We start from the raw sequence: 21,073 nt of genomic DNA on the forward strand, positions 1-21,073 counted from the left end.
GTGCCATAACTGCTACGTTTCAGTTTATCCTACGGTCAACTGTAAGACTGTAATTTGATGTATCAATTGTTTCAAAACGTTATGAGTTCCTAAAAACTATCACCAAATTATGTCTATTCCTAAGTCCTCGTCTAGAGATAAAAATTACAACCTTACGCTGTAAAATGTTAATGTAAGGAAGAATCATTATTTGGATAATCACACAAATGGTATAGTTGATAAAGTTAGATCTCTTCATATGGTTTTTAGGGGCTGTAGTAAGGATGTAAAGGAGATGACGTTAAAGTCAGTAGTAAGACCCCTATTAGAGTAGGGTACCAGGGGATGGGACCCACATCAGGATTATTTGATTCGAGAATTGGAAAATTTCCAAAGGAAAGCAGCACGATTTGTTCTGGGTGATTTCCACAAAATAGTAGTGTAACGAAAATGGTGCAAACTTTGGGCTGGAAAGACTTGGGAGATGAACAGCTCGTCAAAACGGGATGTTCCGAGTTGTCAGTGGAATGACAATAGTAGACGAATAAGTCTGGGTGAATTTTTAAAAGTAGGAAAAACAAAAATATGAAGATTACGTTCGAATTCAAGAGGAAGAGGAATTAGGGATTGTAATCATTTACTAAGGGAGATGTTTGAAAATTTCCAAGTTCCTAAGTAGACAGCTGATAGGGAATCCGCCACCTGGGTGACATCCCTAAATGCAGATCACTGGTGGCTGATTGATTGATTGATTGATTGATCCGACGATCGTACCCCCGCTCTACATCGAATTTTCAGCAGGTTTAAAGAATTTGGAACGTGATTTTACGAAATTCAGGACTGTAGAAAGGGAGATTTAACTTACACTTGTGTAGGGTGATGTGGTAATTTAGAGTAAGGTGTAAAACGTACAAATAACTCCATTAATATTACTTCCATAGAAGATATTGCATACACAGAGTGAACTGGCTGCGCGGTACGAGTGGTGTAGGTGTAAGCTCGCATTTGGGAAATAGTCGGTTTGAATTCCACCGTCGGTAACCCGAAAGAAAGTCTCCTGTTTTCACACCAGTTTGCACCATTTTTGTAACACTACTCTTTTGTGGAAATCGCCCAGAACAAAGCGTGCTGCTTTCCTTTGGACATTTTCCAATTCACGAATCAAATAATCCTGACTGGTGTACGTTAAGGCCCCACCTTCCTATTCTTATCTATTTCCGATCCCAGCATCTGCACTACACGATGTCCTAGGATATACCAGTTTAATTACCGAGTTTCCATCTCCCATTTAGTCCACAAATCTTCTTTCAACGAACTGGACTGTAAAATATAATAAGAAAATCTGTGGAGCACTATAATTAGTGAGAAATGCAGAAATCTAACAAACCAAAATTCATTTTTTATGGATCAAAGGGCATGCAGGAACAGAATACAACGAAACAGTAGTAGACCTCTCAGCTAAACAAAGTATTACTGACGCACAGTTCCGTGCTATCGCACTTCCTCATACAGACTTCCTTCCCATTATCTGTACGAAAGCTCGCGAGAGATGGTCAACGAAATGGACTACAACAGGTTTTCACAGAGGACGATATTATACTGCGTTCAAAACCAATATTCCTACTAAGCCATGGTTTTGTTATGTCAACCTCATTCATCGGATTAAAGTACTCGACATCCCTATGTGTAATTATGATCTCCGTGTACAGCAGCTTTGGATCATATAGTTTTTTTTCTTTTTACAATTTGCTTTACATTGCACCGGCACATAATGTCTTATGGCGACGATGGGATAGGAAACGGCTACGAGTGGGAAGGCTACCGACAGCGGGGTGTGAGCCCACTATCTCCCGAATACAGGCTGATAGTTACGTAACAAACCACGCACCCACTTGCTCGATGTATTTGTTTGTTACCGTGGTTGTTTTACTTTCTTCATACTTTATACGTAGCCTAATTCTAGCGGAATTTCTCAGAAATGTCTGTAATTCTTTAGTTTTGTTGCGTTTAATCAGAGATACTGCACCGAGTTTCCGATACGAATTGATAAAAAAGAATGAACTGTGAACTTTAACAATTTAATTCCAGTGAAGGAATGTGTTTGAAAATTTTTGTCTGCAAGTGCCGACCTTCATTAACTCATTTCTTCAACGACTGTCCCTTTTATCTTTCAGGTATATGTCATGTTAATTAATTTGTTGTTTTGCTGGATGCATGGCTAATATGGCTGAAAGCCAAATATTTTTAAAAAACTTATTGTGTCCAATTTTTCTTATTTACTACAATCAGAGATCTTTACTGCAGTGTCCTAATATGAGTCGCTAACAACAAAACTCCTCCAACCATTTTTTTCTGTTCGATGTAAATTAGCTTATTTGAATCCACTGCAAAAAGTTGCAAACGACCTCTTTAGATCATAACATCTAGTTCGCGTAGATTACTCCATCTCGGCGTACAGGAAGAAATATTTTTTCCTCGTTCCAACTTCCTGCTTTTCTCTCACTCAAAAGTGACTCTTTATTCACATCACTAACCTCTTTAAAGCGTTTCCTAGAACGTGAATCTTGATTCCTCTTTCTACCTCTTCTTGATTCCTCTTTCTACCTCTTCTGATCTCGTATCTCTAATACCCATTGGTTGTTCGTTTTGTCAATTACCTCATTAATGCCATAATTTCTCTCTCCCAGAAGCTCATATGGCCTCAAATTGAGTCCGATATAACTGCACGATTTTTACTGTAGTAATTCAGCACATTATTGTTATTGATATGAAGTAAATAAAATTTAAAATATTAAGTCAAAATCTATATAAATAGCTCTGGCTGTGTACATTTGATATTTTCATACATTCTCACACCATCAGTTCAGGTGCAACTACTGTATTTCCAGAAAAATAGTGGGAAGAAATTGTGCAAGGGAAAAATGGAGAAATAAATGTTATATAGGATCCTCCTCTCCTAGGAGCTCCCAGTCGGTTAGACGCAGCCTCCAGTTGAGCCCGACATTGATTCTAATCATTTTGGTTACGCTCCTTGTTTCATCTTCCCTGTCCGTCCTAGCCGATCAGCTCTTAGATTTCTCCGACGCTGTGTGATTAAGATACCACCTCGTCCTCATAGTCATTTAGGCCCAGGCGCGGTTCTGCCTTTAGGTCACATGGTCACGTGCCCCTCAACCGATTAAAACTATTATAAAAATCAGAAAAACATTATGCACAATTACTGTCAGGACCACCTTCAGTGAGTTCAAGAGGCTATGATTCACCATGGTTGTTCTTGTTCTAGCAGCCCTGGACTAAACTAGGCAACATAGTAAAGGTCTAATCCTGGATGGGACCGACTCGTTCTTATACCTGAACATTATCCCCTCATTCAGCGAACTGTGAGGGGTGAAGGGGGTAATGGCAAATTCCATTGACCCGGTCACAGTATTTCTACGACGTGACACTTCAGCGCTGGTTCGTATTTTGAACTTACTTCTCCTACAGCCTACTAGATAGCACCCAGCTACACTTTCTTGTCGGCATATTTATTATTAACGCGCGCAAAGGTAGTGTTTGTAGCAAACCTGTGCTTACCTTGTACGTCTGTTAGATTAATCGTGTCCATCGGTGTCGATGTTCATTGTAAGTCTGAAAAGTGTGTGAAGATTAGTGTGATGTATTTGAGTGTATTCCTCTGCGAGCATAAGTGTTTTTAAAATGAATCAAGTGAGCTACTTACAAACAACATCTCTTAATTACGAAAACAGATTATTAGCTAAAGAAATGGGCCGACCAAGACCAGAGCTTAGCATAAATAGTTCAAAGATAAAAATAGAACCTACAATCGCAGTTTCATATACAAGAAATAAGAAGGTAGATGATAGATAGATATTTATTTCATTAATTAATTACAACGAGCCAAAGGCTCATACAGAGGAGTTGTACAATGAATAATATATTCAATGGCGGATTAATTTAAGATTAATTTAATTGATTTAATTGATTCCTAGTGTTCCTAATTCGTTGAATGTGCCCCACCCATTTCTATCACCACGAGCCGCCACTGTTTAGGCCTAATGACAAGTCATTTTTCCAATGTACATTTTGTTCTAGGTCGAATGATTTCTTCTGTTAACTTCTATTTTCTTCTTATTCAATAATTATTCGTGATAATCTTCGTTTACAGACAGTATTCTAGGGCGTTAAAATATTATTATTATTATTAGGCTATTATTATTCTATTATTATTTTTTTGCTAGGGGCTTTACGTCGCACCGACACAGATAGGTCTTATGGCGACGATGGGATAGGAAAGGCCTAGGAGTTGGAAGGAAGCGGCCGTGGCCTTAATTAAGGTACAGCCCCAGCATTTGCCTGGTGTGAAAATGGGAAACCACGGAAAACCATTTTCAGGGCTGCCGATAGTGGGATTCGAACCTACTATCTCCCGGATGCAAGCTCACAGCCGCGCGCCTCTACACACACGGCCAACTCGCCCGGTATTATTATTATTATTATTATTATTATTATTTGTTACTGAAGTTGGCACAACTATGGCCTGCATAGAACTTAAGGTTTCTTGACCTTTCTTTTCTTTTCTCTTCTCCTCTCTTCTCTTTCCAAAACCTCTCCATTCTTTGCTTCTCATCTTTCTCTCCTATTCGGAAATGATCCGTTCGGGCCTCCGATGTAGTGATTTCTTTTCAAATGATTTTAGACTGTCGACTCTGCTTCTGAACTCTCTTCTATTGTGGATCACCTGTAGTGGAATTCCGCATCCCTCTTGGCCGCTTCTACCCACTTGAAGGTGGCCCATGATGTATTTGAAGATCTTCTTGGTCAGTCTTTTTGTCATCCGTTCTTACTAGCTGTCCGACTCCAGCCTTCGTTTCGGCATTGCGTCCGTGACATTTTCAGTGTACTTGTAGAGCTCCTCATTTCTTCTTTTCTTTCAAGTCCCACCATTAGTCTTCTGCGGTCCCAGAATTTTCCTCACAATCTTCTTTTGCTTCTTCTCGAGTTCTTATAACTATCTTTTTTAAATTTAAAACAAGGCACTCTGAAGTGTACAATCCTTCCGGTTTTATTACTGAGATTATTATTATTAATTCACAGGATTATCCTCCTTCTTCTTCTTCTTCCGGGCAATGTTCCCTTCAAGATGTGGGGGTCCATATTTCTGCATCTCGCTCTCCACTTCGTCCTATCTGCAGCACCACTGGACTAGACACCGATGGCTTCCATGTCTTCTCGCAATAATTACCCGAAGTCGGGGCGCCTGGTTCGGCCTGTTTTAGAATTGTAGTTCCGTAAGAGCGTACAGTCCGCGAAACTTTTCGTGATACTTCGTTTTACGGGGATGAGAAGGAGAGAGCTACCCCGGTTCCGGTAATACTGCCAACTGAATGGAAATGGAATCTGAATTGTATCGATAGTATGATCGATCGGTATTAATTTTCTAAACCGTCGTCCGACTCCATGGCTGAATGGTTAGCGTGCTGGCCTTTAGTCACAGGGGTCCCGGGTTTGATTCCCGGCAGGATCTGGAATTTGAACCATAATTGGTTAATTCCGCTGGCTCGGAGGGTGGGTGTATGTGTCGTCTTCATCATCACTTCATCCTCATCATGACGCGCAGGTCACCTGCGGGTGTCAAATCGAAAGACCTGCATCTGGCGAGCCGAACTTGTCCTCGGACACTCCCGGCACTAAAGGCCATACGCCATTTCTTCTTCTGAACCGTCCTTTCCGTGTAGGAGTTCTAGGTTGTTCCTGCGATATACCTTGATTTTCCTTACTCATGTTTAAGCTTAACCCATATTTTGACTTTCCTGTGCATAAATAACAACAGTATTTAAAATGTTACAATTATACCACCAGATGTCTCACGGCAATGCATACTGGTTTCATATTTTTTGTGTCAGAGGTTGCCAGTACGAATATCGAAGATAACCGAGGTCTACCGATTCAGCACTAGTGAGCCGAAGTGTCACTAAAAGTTTCGCGCACTGTACTTAACCTGCGGAAGAAATTATGTTGCAGCAACGAGTTTCTCAACTTTCAGAATCAGAATACAATAGTTATTTACGCTACACGGGCCACAAGTGGGGGTTTACGTACGAGTTGAGATGTTTACGGCCGACAGGCTTGGCCTAAATTTCCGAACGAATACGTGAAATACTTTGGCCCATGTAATGTACAGTCAAAGAAGAAAAAAAAATAATGAGCGCAACTGGACAGATGCACACCAAATTATATCGTGCTGGAAGAGTGTAAAGGGGATCACACCAGAATACTGAAGGAATGCTTGAAAGAAATACACGGTAGAGAAGAAGGACTAGCCTTTCCAAATGGGTGACGAAACGACGGGAATATTACACTCAATTCTCGATTTACCGTAATCGGAACAACCGCGTTGCGGATTAACCGCGATATCAAAAACACTAGAAATGCACGAGTGGATGAGTTACAGTACTACAGAATTACAAAGGGTCGGGATAATATTGCCAAGTCGTAATAGTAGCAGGGGCGGCGCGACCTTGAAGTTTTGAAACTTGAGAAGCAAAATAAAGAAATAGTGTTTCTCGGCACAAAAACAGAAAACCATGACTGATTATTTTCAGTAAAGTTAGGCAGTCTGAATATTTGTCTTTATTTTTCCATTTATTAATTTTGCTAAGTGCTAGTTTTACAGCGACATATTGGGTAAGTTAATAAAAAACAATACAGTAGTATTATTTATTATAATTTTAACTGTTCTATATTTAGTTCTATTTTTAACTTATTGCGGGTTAACCGCGATTTTACTTATCAGAGAAACATTGTCCCTGTTAATCAAGAGTTGAGTGTACAACCAAAAACGGTCTGCCATTAGAAATTAGAAGGAGGTAGGGACAAAACGTGCTTGTCAGCTTGCGCAGGAGGGAGAAGGGCGTACAGCAACAAGTCAGGTTCAGAAAGATCGAGAGAGCCCAGTATTGCCAAATATAGCCTATAAGAATATTAGCAAAACGGATCTACCGCAATATTTACCTACGCAGAAGAGGACACAAGCGAGACCAAATTATCACTGCCAGATGCAGGTGAAGGAACGAAGCTCTGGCCAACAGGTACTGGGATAAAGAAAATCAAGAAAAGGGCAGAATCCATGGAGAAAGTGAAGAGACAACGGAACAACTTGCATACGAATGTAGGCGGGCAAAGAGTGGCGCCGAAGAAAGAACGCGTCAAGAGGCCGTCGGGAATGAAAGAGAGGGTGGGGAAATATGGATGAGAGACGTTCTACACCAAGGAAAACCTTGAACGAGTGTAAATAACAATTGTATAAATATTATTTTGTATTTTGTAGGCTACGAAAAAAACGTCGAATAGGCCTACTGGTATTAACATTGCAAATGCGAAATTCCATTCATTCTTTGTCGAAAGACAAGAAATAAAACTACTACTACTACTACATGTACTTCCCTCGCATTTAACATGCTATCAGACTGCATTTTAACTATTCGACTATCAAAATATATTTAGTTGGCGTGAGTGGCTCAGACGGTTGACGCGCTGGTCTTCCGACCCCACCTTGCCAGGTTCGATCCTGACTCAGTCCGGTGGTATTTGAGGGTGTTCACATACATCAGCCTCATGTCGGTACATTTACTGGCATGTAAAGGAACTCGTGCGGGACAACATTCCGGCATCTCGGCGTCTCCAAAAACCGTCAAAAGTAGTTAGTAGGACGTAAAAGCAAATAACATTAACGTGTAAACAAAAAATATAATTCACGTCTCATGTAGATACAAACCCTCTGCATACCCACAGCAAACATTAGTCTGTATCTACAAGTTTCTGAAAAAAGTGTACCTGGAAGGAACTTACATAATACCATGAGCTCATTATTTGTTTGAGCGACTGTACAATATTTTATTCATACTTGGCCTTCTTTATTTTTATTTAAAGAATATTACGATGAACAGATACAGTTCAGAGCCCTGTATTCAAACAATCAATGCAATCCATGAAAAATCGATATAATACAATGATTGGTTGACATACGATGCAGTGTTACAAGCTGGCATACAAGTAACTGGTTTTTTTCTTTCTTTCTTTTCTGATGGCTTAATTTATCTATTTGGCGATAGAAGTTTGGGTGCAGTAAGTGACAACAGTATCGTTAAATTCGACTTTCCATTCACTGATGAACGGTTTTTCGTGGTTTCCCATTTTCACACCAGGCAAATGCTGGGGCTGTACCTTAATTAAGACTACGGCCGCTTCCTTCCCACTCCTAGCCCTTTCCTGTCCCATCGTCGCCGTAAGACCTATCTGTGCCGGCGCGACGTAAAAACAACCAGCAAAAAAAAAAAAAAAAAAAAAAAGAAGTAAACATATTCTAAAATTCGACGCAGTATACGATACATAACATTGTAGGATTCAGAATGCAATAGGAGTAACACCTACAATGAAAAGCTGTGCCGAGATTGACAAGCGCACCTGCTCTGCGGCCGGGAACAAGGAGACGCGAGTGCAGGTGGCTGAGCAGAAGCGTGACACACAATGCAGATATCATCAAAATGTTACTGAGTCATAGGTGAGGGCAGACAACAAGGTTAACACCGTCTCATGTGCTGGACGTCATAAACACTTGCTTTAGGGAGCAATATCATTGTTCAAAATCGCTGCACTGACATACCCCGTGTTACCATGAAAGTGTTCTACACCGTAATAATTTGGGTCGTCCGCCTCTGAGGTGTAGTGGTTAGTGTGATTAGCTGCCACCCCCGGAGGCCCGGGTTCGATTTCCGGCTCTGCCACGAAATTTGAAAAGTGGTACGAGGGCTAGAATGGGGTCCACTCAGCCTCGGGAGGTCACTGAGTAGAGGTGGGTTCGATTCCCACCTCAGCCATTCTGGAAGTGGTTTTCCGCGGTTTCCCACTTCTCCTCCAGGCAAATGCCGGGATGGTACCTAACTTAAGGCCACGACCGCTTCCTTCCCCCTTCCTATCTTCCCATCCCCCAGCAAGGCCCCTGTTCAGCATAGCAGGTGAGGCCGCCTGCGCGAGGTACTGGTCATCCTCCCCAGTTGTATCCCCGACCCAGAGTCTGAATCGCCATGACAGTGCCCTTGAGGCGGTAGAGGTGGGATCCCTCGCTGAGTCCGAGGGAAAACCCAACCCTGGAGGATAAGCAGATTAAGAAAGAAAGAAATTTGGGTCTAGGGCTATTGAGGCCGAATGAATAGCGTGGTTCGTTAGTCGTTTGTATGTTCAAGGGTATGGGATATAATATTGGCACGGCCGGATGGCACTGAATTTTATTTATTTATGCCTTTATAAGTAGTAAACGTAGAGCTGTTGGCCCTCTCTTACATTTAACCACACTTTTAATGTTGAAAAATTACTACGAAATACGTAAAATTAAGCAATTTCTTCCATTGTACCGAAAGTTGAAGGGCTAAAAGGCCAGGAAAGGTTTCAAATTCTGAGTCTTGGATAGCCCTATGAAACTAAAAAGATAAATTTCGAAAATCACTTCCGACCTATATGAAGTTCCGGAAAAACAGCCTAAAATCGCTCGTTTCTTTAGGGTCTAATCGTTTTCTTTTTATTCAAATCCCAGCCAAATTAATTACATGATTCTTTGTGTAATGTGATCCTTGGTTCAATACCCTCAGGCGTTTTTTGAATGTAGTTATAAGGGCTTACGTGAAACTCTACATTGACTCACATTAGCGCTCGTAGTGGTGCTCAAGTGAAACAATACATTGACTCACATTTGCGCTCGTAGTGGTATAAAAAGGCAAACTGCCAATCTAATCAACCGGATGATGATTACGAAAAGGATTGTAATTTTTAGGAATCAATAAATAATATATTCTCATACTTCATTCTATTTTATTTACCTAAAATTCGTAGCTCATAGGATGTTTTCAACACTGAGTTGCTTGCCTGAAGGGCCAGAACTGTGGATTTTTGATTACAGGTTGCATTGTTTTTATTCTAGCTTCCTCTGTGGATCAGTAGTAGAGTGTCGGCCTCTGTACCCCAAGACAGTGGGTTTAAAACCGGCAGAGGTAGTCGAATTTTTGAAAGGTGAAAAAAAAAAAAAAAAAAAAAAAAAGTACATTCGATACTCCATGTCGCACAAAGTCGGCATCTAAAAGATCTCTGGTGACACATCTGGTGTTCACCCGACAAAATTCATGAAAACTTAGCCATAGACGCCCAAGAGAGATTCGATTTACTTGGCGATCTAGCGGGCCTAAAACGGAACGTCGAAATTGACGAGCGGACAGCCAGGTGGGGTCCAATTGAAATGTTTCCACACAATAGCTGAGGCCATGCGATTATTATTATTGTTTTACTCTTACAAATTAATTCCTCCTGGCATTTTCCCCAACATCTTGGAGTCGGTACTTCGTGTAGATTAGGGCCAGGTTTACGGACGGATACCCTTCCTGACGCCAACCCTATGTGGAGGGATATAATCGTTATTACGTGTTTCTGTGATGGTTAGTGACCGGCTCCATCGCTGAAAGGTCAGCGTCTTGGCCGTCGGTCCTCGGGGCCCCGAGTTAGATTCCCGGCCGGAATGAGGGATTTTAATCTTAAAAAGTTGGTTCGGGGATTTCGACTTTTGCTGTCCCCAACCTTACTACACCTCACCACACCGCACAAGACACTATCTTCCACCACAATAAAAAGCAGTTTTCCATACACGGCAGATGTCACCCACACTCATCGGAGGGTCTGCCATACAAGAACTGCATCAGACTAGCAATAACCACACGAAATTATTATTATTATTATTATTATTATTTGGCGGTGTGGTGTTTGCTACTGTGTGGAAATGAGGCTGTGTACAAATACCCAGCTAGCGAGTCAGATTAATTAACCAGGCGCGGATAAAATACCAGCCCCCCACCCCCCCTGACTGGGAATCGTATCCCGGTCCCTCCGATTGGAAGACTAGTACAGTGGCCATTCAGCCAAGGAGCTGGACTGATATTATTATCATTAATATTATCATGTGCTTGCCGAGGTATTGTGTAAAGTATTTGAAGCGTAGGGCCTATGTGGAATAATAATAATAATAATAATAATAATAATAATAATAATAATAATAATAATAATAATAATAACTTAATAATAATCGTATGATGTCAGCTACTCTGTGCAGGAATTTTGATTTCACGCCATTTAGGATGCGTGTGTGTCAATTTCGACGTTGCGTTTTACGCTACCAGATGCCAGAGGAACAGATCTCTATTCGACGATATAATGCTAGAACTGTATGAGTAAACATCGTATGTGTCACCAGAGATCCACAAAGATGTGATAAAACATAGGTGAAAGAGCAATTAGTGTCAAAGTAAAATATATGCGCCGGCTTACGAAACGACTCACACGCGTCCGTTGCATGACTGTGGAACTATTGCTGGAATAAAAATGACAGGTAAAACTAGAAATCATAGAGATATGCCTCTCCTCCGTTTTGTCCATTACTAATTGCATATGCACTCACGCGGAGCGCGATAAAACTTATTTACCAGATGAATGTGCTTTCTTTTCGTCCCAGAATCCCCTCACTATGACTCTTCTTCCGTTCATGGAGTATTGGTTCTTGACTTTCAGTGAGGAGGCATACATAAATATCCTTTTAGTAAGTCTTTCACTGTCCATTCTTTGATATGGCAATTTTTTAAAAATGATATTTTTTTTTTTTTTGCTAGCGGCTTTACGTCGCACCGACACAGATAGGTCTTATGGCGACGATGGGATAGGAAAGGCCTAGGAGTAGGAAGGAAGCGGCCGTGGCCTTAATTAAGGTACAGCCCCAGCATTTTCCTGGTGTGAAAATGGGAAACCACGGAAAACCATCTTCAGGGCTGCCGATAGTGGGATTCGAACCTACTATCTCCCGGATGCAAGTTCACAGCCGCGCGCCTCTACGCGCACGGCCAACTCGCCCGGTAAAAATGATATTTGTTCGTGGCGTCGACCTCTGTAGATCTTTTGCCACTACTTTCCCCACATGATAGGGACCTGCGTGTAAGCGTAATTGCGGAAGTGTAGAGTGTTGAATGTGAGGAAAAGAACGTTAAGGACGACACAAATACCCAGTCCCCAGGCCAGGGATATTAATCATTTACAATTAAGAACCCCTGACCCGGCGGGGAATCGAACTCGGGGCCGATATTTTCTCAGAATTCAGATAGACCAATAAAACAGGAGACATCATTTTCATCCACACTCCTTCTATACTGAGCCGAAACTGTTCCTAAGGATTTTCCTTTCTTGTTTTTTTCTAAAATTTTAGTTAGTGTTCAGCCTCCAATGATAAGGGTTTCTGATGCATATAATGTTTCAGGCTTAATTATCATGTTGTAGTGTTTTAATTTAGCGTTCCGAGATGTTGACGTTTTTAGTAGCCTATCTGTTCCATGTGATTATTATTATTATTATTATTATTATTATTATTATTATTATTATTATTGTTATTATTATTATTATTATTATTATTATCGACGGGACATGAAGCCGTGTTAAATAGATTACTGCACAGAATTGTCAAATACATACAACGACTGTAAAGATATTTGTACAACTAGATCTAGCAGAAATGTACGAAAGAAAAATCTGAAATTGCTTACAGAAAGGTAAAATTGTAATATCCAAAATTTCAACCGGAAGCAAAGGATTAATTGAAATTACGTTATATTCTTAGGCAGGCACTGCTCTGACTCATTCGCTGCAGTAGGAAATAAAACAAATGGCATGGTCATGGCCTTGACCTTGACTTCGTAACTGGACACGTAAAGGGAATCAATATTAGCCAACATAAATTAGTCGCGTATATCAATTCTCCAAATCAGAGATATTCTTCATGTTCCGGTGTACATGATGGAAGGAAGGAAAAGACGAATCCATTGTCAGGCATCTGGAATGCCAGCCATGAGGTTAGGCCCTCAGCCGACAAGCAAGACAGTTAACCGAAGTCTGCGTGAGGTCATCGCTTCTCAAGTCAGCAGAGGTCAACAATAAGATATGTTTAGACTTTCTTTGCTGCAACAGTTTAAAGAAAATAAGGCCTATACAGAATACTTAAAGGAACACGTGTTGAAAAACATGACCTGACCTCGCCCATCATCGAGTGCAAGTGGGGTCAAAGCTCGCATTCTTCTTCCTCTTCTTACTGTTCCGAGAAATGGATCTTAGGTAATGGAAGCTTCTGAGCGAGGAGTGGCATTCCTCAAATTGGTGGGATTGTTAACTGGCGGTAAAAAATATTAATGAAGTCAATTTCCACTGACAAACAAACCCTTTGTGAATCATTCTTATCATGCGAGCTGGAGGGAAGGGTATTTGCTTGAAAGAAAACTTGCATTACACGAATAACAGCACAGAACTACTCTACAAAGACCTATCATCCATCCAACAGTGCTATGAAGGCCATAATACTAAACCATAGGTTCAAAATTGGTTCATAACCAAAATTCTTTCTTCGTCTAGCGTCCAAGAGGTAGGTGAAAAGACTCTATCTTATTCAAAATCGACTTCTTAAACAATAAAAATAATTACAATGAAGATTGTGAACAATTTCGGGGTTGACGGCCGAAACATACCAAAAAATAAACGTATGCCGTCAATACAGAATGAGAGAGAGGTGACAACTAACCGTAGCTTCTAAATATTTGTCGCTGTTGCTGCATCAGTTTAAGGATTTTGGAATCATGGCCAACAATTTCATGTTGGAAAGGAAACGGTAGCAGACTCTCACGACAAAACGTAGCGGTGGCAAGAGGCTTTGAGCTCTTGTACTCGATTTCGAAATAAATACACAAAATACGGGGGGGGGGGGGGAATATGTAACAAATTGAAAGACAATACAGAATTTTAAAATAGAACATAGGCCTACCCTTTTATGAGGCAACATGTAAAGTACTTCACCTGTATGGCGTTTACTTTGGTTCATTTTTTGAGCATAGAAGTACCTATGCAAACCCGAGACTCTTAATCTAGGAACATAACTCTTTTGGAAATTTGCGACTAGATTACTTATTTACCGTGTTTATTATTCTCTATATTTTTCCACCAACTAGGAAGCGGATAATATTTCAGCTAAGAGAGCTATGAAGGCTGTAATACACTACAACACCGTTCAAAAATGAGTACAAAATCAAAATTCTTTCCTCGTCCAGTATCGAATTGGAACTGTCCACTTTATTCAAAATCTACTTCTTCGAAAAAGTCCTTAAGATAGAATACAATTTCTGGGTTGATTATCCCAGCTACCAAAAACAAGTATGGCATAAAGACAGAAGCAGTTGTGCTGATGTGAGGAAATCGATTGTTTATTTATAAATAAGTTAATTGTTGCTGCAAAATTTTTAGGACTTGGAACATCGTTGTCAACAATTCAGTGGATTTACTAGATACGAAGTTGTCTGTGTGACTGCGATGATGCTTGTGTACGTGTCATTTCTTATTAATTGGGGCTAAGGTTGGGAAGTACAACTAGCAGCTCTGTTTAACACGCGGAGTCATCAGATACATTTCCTTGTTCAATCAATTATTGTAATCCTTGTCTAAGATTTGGAACGGGGTTCGCTATGTCTCGTGAAGTCAACTGAGAATCTGGCTGATTCAATGTTACATTATTATTATTATTATTATTATTATTATTATTATTATTATTATTATTATTCCTGGCCTTTCACCAATTACTAGAGGCTGGCACGTCTTGTGGATTACACCCAGTTTTATGGCCGGGAACCGTTCCTGATGCCAGCCCTACCTGGAGGAAAGCATTTATTGCGTTTTTCTGTGGCCTAGTGTAAAGAACTGCATCCATAAAAATTCCATTCGTAAAGTAAGGCATGTATAAATATCACCGATGGACGGAATAAACAGGAAATAAACAACAACGAAGAATGGCAATATCTTATCATGAAAATAGGAAAGAAAACGTCGCTGGAGATTTTCAAAAATGTCCCATGTAGTTCGTCATGAATCGATGCCGAGGTCGATCAACACTACTGATGAACGAAAGAACTATCTTCAGCACGTATAATTTGGGATATGATTTCACTTGACGGGGCTACTAATGGTGATTGATTCAATTTGTAGATGAGAGTGAGATCTCAAGAGTTTCTCATGGGAGATGGTGAGAGAAGCAGCCGATTTTGCAAACCACCACGGTGGCAGACTCTCACGACAAAACGTAGCGGTGGCAAGAGTCGTTGTACTTGACTGAGAATTATCTCTATTTTTTGAAAAATTATGAATCCTGTGCTTGTGTTATAAATGAGATTCTTCTCCTATAGATGGTTGGCGACGTCTGCTGAAAGATAAGACACCTTACGTCTGAACTCTGAATGTGCTGCTGTATACGCCAAAAGAATGAACACAGTAACACTATACTATAGTATAAACAGAGAGGCAATAACAAAATTTTCAAGTTTCTTTAAACAGCCCGAAAAACAAGAGCTGTCATGACTGATTATACTCAAGGGGGGTTTACACATTCTTCAGTGGAGTTTCGCAGTCTGATGAAGATCAGGCATCCGTATTTAAATTCCATTCGGTTTGGTTTCTAAATAAGATAGTTTCGCGTCTGTGGATCCATAGTAGTCATCAAGTGGAATTTAAATGAAATATTAAACTGATCGTCCTTTTCCCCAAATGCAATGCCACTACATTCAAAATGACGGGGCTACTAATGGTGAATGATTCAATTTGTACATGAGAGTGAGATCTCAAGAGTTTCTCATGGGAGATGGTGAGAGAAGCAGCCGATTTTGCAAACCACCACGGTGGCAGACTCTTACGACAAAACGTAGCGGTGACAAGAGTCGTTGGACTCTTGTAAACGATTTCGAAATAAATACACAAAATACGAGGGGGTTATGTAACAAATTGAAAGACAATACAGAATTTAAAAATAGAACACACCCTTTTATGAGGCAACATGTACAGTACTTCACCTGTATGGGGTTTGAGCATCGAATACTCTTAATCTAGAGGCATAACTTCTTTGGAAATTTGCGACTAGGTTACTTCAAGGTTACTTATTTACCGTGTTTATTATTCTCTATATTTTTCCACTCTAACGCACTGTTTCCCTTTCATTATTAAAAGAGCTTGTATTTTAAAAGTAAATCGTTATCCTAAAGGACAAAACACCTCGTACATTTACTTTCCAACGTCTGTTGGCTTTAAAATTCATCTCTATACGCGGATAGAAGTTTTCCGCTAGATAAAAGCAATCGAATGAAAGAAAGCAGAAAATGATAGAGTAAGTATTAAAAAAAAAACCAGCTTCAGATTAATGTGAAGTACAGCTGGAACTCGAACGTAATGACATGCAGAAAATAGTACATTAACACTTCTTCCTGGATAGCAGCGGAAATTACAATCCATTGTGGAAGTTCTGACATAAGATAAACACGCCATATACTAACGAAATGTCAGAAAGGAATGTAAAATAATTGATCGACAAAAATCTTGTGAAATACACGTGAATCCTCTTCCTCATTCCGTACACGTTGTCAGGGATGTGGTGATTGTCTGCGACACAATCATTCTCCAGTTCTTGCGATATATTCCTACCTGGAGGGAAATTTGAAAATTGCTGCCAGTTGTTCAGCAAATCTGAGTTGACCAGCGTCGAGGAATTTGGCCTCTGAGTGTCTTACCATTTAATTTGCCCTCTATTATCAAAAGCTCGAAGTTGTCTTGTTTTAAAGCATGGCTAAGATATACGATCCTCTCATTGATAATGCCGCGCATTCTCTTCCGAATTCCCAATTCGTTGTTGATGGATGCGTTTGTAAGCGTTTCGATCCTTAGCTGACATGATATTCTGCGAGTGGGTGAACTTCAAGGTAAGGGAATATTACTTCCCACCATTTAGAGCAAGTTAGAAGGACAAACTAGAAGGGACAAAATTAAAACATCCACCCTCATTAGAAAATAGAACTATTCCAACAAAGCGGGTTCGATCCTGGCTAAGTCTGCCGTATTTGAGGATGTTTAATGCGACAACTCCGAGTCGCTGGCTTCGGACAAGTCGAAAAACTTCTAAGAGGCGAACTCCCGACACACCGATCTCTCTTAAAAGTATATTGTAATTTAATTGGCGTTAAAAAATAACATTATTTTTCATTGTGCGTGACTCAAGGGAATTTCTCGTTGTAGAAAAAGGTAAACAAATGAGGCAGTACTTCATGAAATCGTTAAGTTTTCTGTGATTATGTCGTGAAAACTATTTTACACCAAAGATATATCTACTTTTCATGTCAGCATCTCATTTTACCCAATTCGAAAAGATTTTTCTCGAGGAAACAAAACAGTGATATTATCAGTCCATAGGCCTACTCAACAAAGCAAAAATTAATTTGGTCGGGCCTATTCCTAACAAAATTGGGAACACTCTTCAGAGAAAATTGATCTCTCCATAAATATGACATAAACTCCAAATAATTCAGAACACGCCTTTGCAGTACATTAATTAGTGGCCATAAGTGTAATTTAAAATATTTGATGTAGAGTCCTCGATCAAACGTGCTCATTTTCATATGTTTATGTATAAAGGAAAACAAACCTTAAATACATTATACTGTTGGAGTGCGTAAGTACATGACGCAAACATACATTTCTACAGTACGGTACGGCGTGGTTCATTTTCTTCAACACATAAGCATAGCAAAATGAACACAACGAAAATTGTTCTGATGGAATCCGTTGTGGCATAGGAAAATAATGGATAGGAAGAGCATATGAGGCATCAGAACTAGACCATTGACATGGTTACGGGTGTGACAGGAAAAGGAGATCATTTCTCTGTCTGCTAAGTTCATTACCTGATTTCTGTGAATCTTGCCACTTGATAGACACCCCTATTTTTATACTGGTAGGCCTACCCAAGGTCTTACCAATTCTGATATCAGTAACAGTTAGTCAGTAATGAATAAATCATCTGAAATATTAATTTTGTAATCAGTGGTTAGGGGTGTGACATATACCTCAACTACACATTATTTTCTGTCCAGTGTAAGTATATTTGCAGTATATTCTCAAAAGCAATGTTAGAAAGGGTCCCTTCATTACAGTTTATATGAGTGTCACGCATTGCCTGCTGCTCACAATCAAAACTCTTAATTCCAATGGCTCGGGGGCTGGGTGTGTGTGGCACATTCAACATTAGAAATCATCCTAGGTAGGACCTTCATCTTCACAGACATGCAGGTTGCCTAATAGGCCGTCTACTAGAAAAAGACCTGCACCAGGCCTCTCCGGAGGCCATACGCCATTATTATTACTACTTAGAATATAAGTAATTTCAAGTTGTCATGTACTTTGTTTCCTCTTTTATGTATTTTTTCTTTCGTTATGATAAAATTATTTTTCATATAGACTAATTTATTGAAATATCTTGTTTTCATGTAGACCTAATTGTTGTTGAGTAATCTACGTATGTTTTAAATTCATTTCGTTGTTATAGGCCTTCTACTGTAAGCGGACATTACCATCAGAATATTTCCCAATAATAATAATAATAATAATAATAATAATAATAATAATAATAATAATAATAACATAGTGAAAAGATGAAAGCGTACTGGAAGAAAAGGAAAGAACAAAGAATTGAAATTGGCACGTGGTCCTCTGGTGGCCCATTCGAAAGAATAATAATAATAATAATAATAATAATAATAATAATAATAATAATAAAACACTTCGATTTTCTCCCTAGAGTCGGTTTTTTCTATACGTGTTAAGTCCCGGTCCCAGTAAACTTGGAAAACCGTACAATGCTGTAAGGGAAAAACAATGAAAATATTTCTGCTATTCAAGTAACCAGGAAGTGAGTTTATATAACAAAGAGTTTGTAGAGATACGATGCGACGTCCTTGAAAGGCGCCACTGAAGCACAGCGTTGATGCGGCTGAAAATAAAAGAAATAATGTTTTTTCGCCATAAGGATTGTTTGGCTGGAAAAGATCTAGGGTCTTAATGGTACTCGCCGTTGTATTTACAATTGTAGACATGGAGGAGCGTTGTTCCGACTCTGATAAAGTTGCTTTGAAGCAACATTTAAGAATTCCCTTCAATCGAACCGCCTACGTTTGTTTTATTAAAATTTTCAGTCTTATGATGATGATGCTTATTTACAGTGGACTAACATCTAGATCATCGGCCCACTTCAGTCTTTACGACTGTTTTGAGGCAGAGCTTTATTCAAGTTCTTTGGAAATAAAATCACGGTCCAGAGTTTAAGTACTGATCGAAGCCTGTGTGCATACCATGAAAATTATTCCTACATTTAATTCACCTTTCATTGTTAATATAGCAAGCAAGTTGGCTGTGCGTTACGGGCCGTGTAGATGTAAGGTCGCATTTGGGAGAAGGTGGATTCAAACCCCACCATCGGCAGCCCTGAAGATGGTTTTCCGTGGTTTCTCCATTTTCACACCAGATCTCTCTGAATTAGTGTGACGTTAAACCTCTGGCAACAAAATAATGAGAATATTCCTCTAAACATTTCTCTTGTAGCTGTTGCCACATGTTAAGTGTTCTTAAGGTATCAAGATCAACTGCTCAGAGTAAAATGTATTCAATTGCCGAGTTCTTATTTCGGAAATGTATTATTCTTCACTTGTGTTATATAACCTGAACGTTCAGCTTTGAAAAATAACTCCTCCAGTAGGCATATTTTAGAGTTTAATATAACTTTCTATGTAGTCAGTAGACTAATTGTTCTATCATTTACACTACAAGGTCTAATTTGAATGGCATAAAATATATATCTTAAAAAAACAGTGGCGCTACTGTCCTAATGGGCCTTTGCCTACCAAGCGACCGATGCTCAGCCCAAAGGCCTGCAAATTACAAGGTGACGTAAGGTCAACGCGACGAAGCTTCTCAGACGTCATCCTTAACTTTCTAGACCGGGGCCGCTACCTCACTGTCAGATAGTTCCTTACTTGTTCTGAGCAGGCTGAGTGAACCTTGAATTAGCCCACTGATCCAGGTAAAAAACATCCTATCTTTTTTTAAAAAATTTGCTTTATGTCGCACCGACACAGATAGGTCTTATGGCGACGATGGGATGAGAAACACGCCTAGGAGTGGGAAGGAAGTGACCGTGGCCTTAATTAAGGTACAGCCCCAGCATTTACCTGGTGTGAAAATTGGAAACCTCGGAAAACAATTCTCAGGGCTTCCGACAGTGGGGTTCGAACCCACTATCTCCCGGATGCAAGCTCACAACTGTACGTCCCTAACCGCACGGCCAACTCACCCGGTAAATCCTAATCTGGCCGGGAATCAAACCCAGGGCCTTTCGGTAAGAGGTCTTGCATAAAATTAAATATGTAGGCCTATAATGAGGGTTGCATGAGAAATCAAAACGGGGGTCAAATCAGGTAATGACAAACTTCTCCGTTAATAACAGATGTATGAAAAAGCTACAAAAGAGGTGGTGTGCAAAATATCTATCTTGTAGGTTTCAAGAATATTCTTCCGTACGAGGAATAATAGCAGTCACATTTTAAGATCTGCTGTCACTCACCTGCTCTAGGTGACATTACTACTCTATTAACGACGGGTTTGACAACTGTGAAAATAAGAGCCGAAAGATAATGGTCATAAAGTAGACCTACTAGTATTGGTACAGTAGTTATTTACTTTACTTGTCAGGTGAATGAATATACAATGAGTGTCGTCCTGTCTATATGAGAAGTCAGGTTGTAAATTTCACCAAGAGGAAAAGCCCTTAAGATTTAATTACTGTATTGATAGAGTGAAAGTGCGGCATGGGGAACACTGTACGCCGCTAGGTAAGGAAGGATCTCCATTGGGGTGCTCACAATAATGAGACTGTAAATAAAGATTAGAGATCATATCATACGGTTCTGAGGGTACTTACAGGTTGTTGTAAGGATGTAGCCTAAATGAGAGGGCGTATAAGTGACTCGTAAGACCTCTATCAGAGTACGATTCCAGGATTACTTGATTCGAGAATTGGAAAAGATCCGAAGGAAACACGTGATTTCCGACAAAGGAGTAGTCTTTACGAAAATGTTGCATAGTCTACATTAGGGTAGGAAGATTTGAG

At 39.9% G+C, this 21,073-nt stretch overlaps 1 protein-coding gene across 1 annotated transcript in view; it reads right to left on the reverse strand.

Moving 5' to 3' along the window:
• zfh1 (Zn finger homeodomain 1) overlaps nucleotides 1–21,073 on the reverse strand; it is a 106,892-nt gene that overhangs the window by 78,785 nt on the left and 7,034 nt on the right. The gene's annotated exons all lie outside the window — the stretch shown is intronic.

Source organism: Anabrus simplex, chromosome 1, assembly GCF_040414725.1.
Source record: "Anabrus simplex isolate iqAnaSimp1 chromosome 1, ASM4041472v1, whole genome shotgun sequence".
In the NCBI taxonomy this organism is placed as follows: Eukaryota; Metazoa; Arthropoda; class Insecta; order Orthoptera; family Tettigoniidae; genus Anabrus; species Anabrus simplex.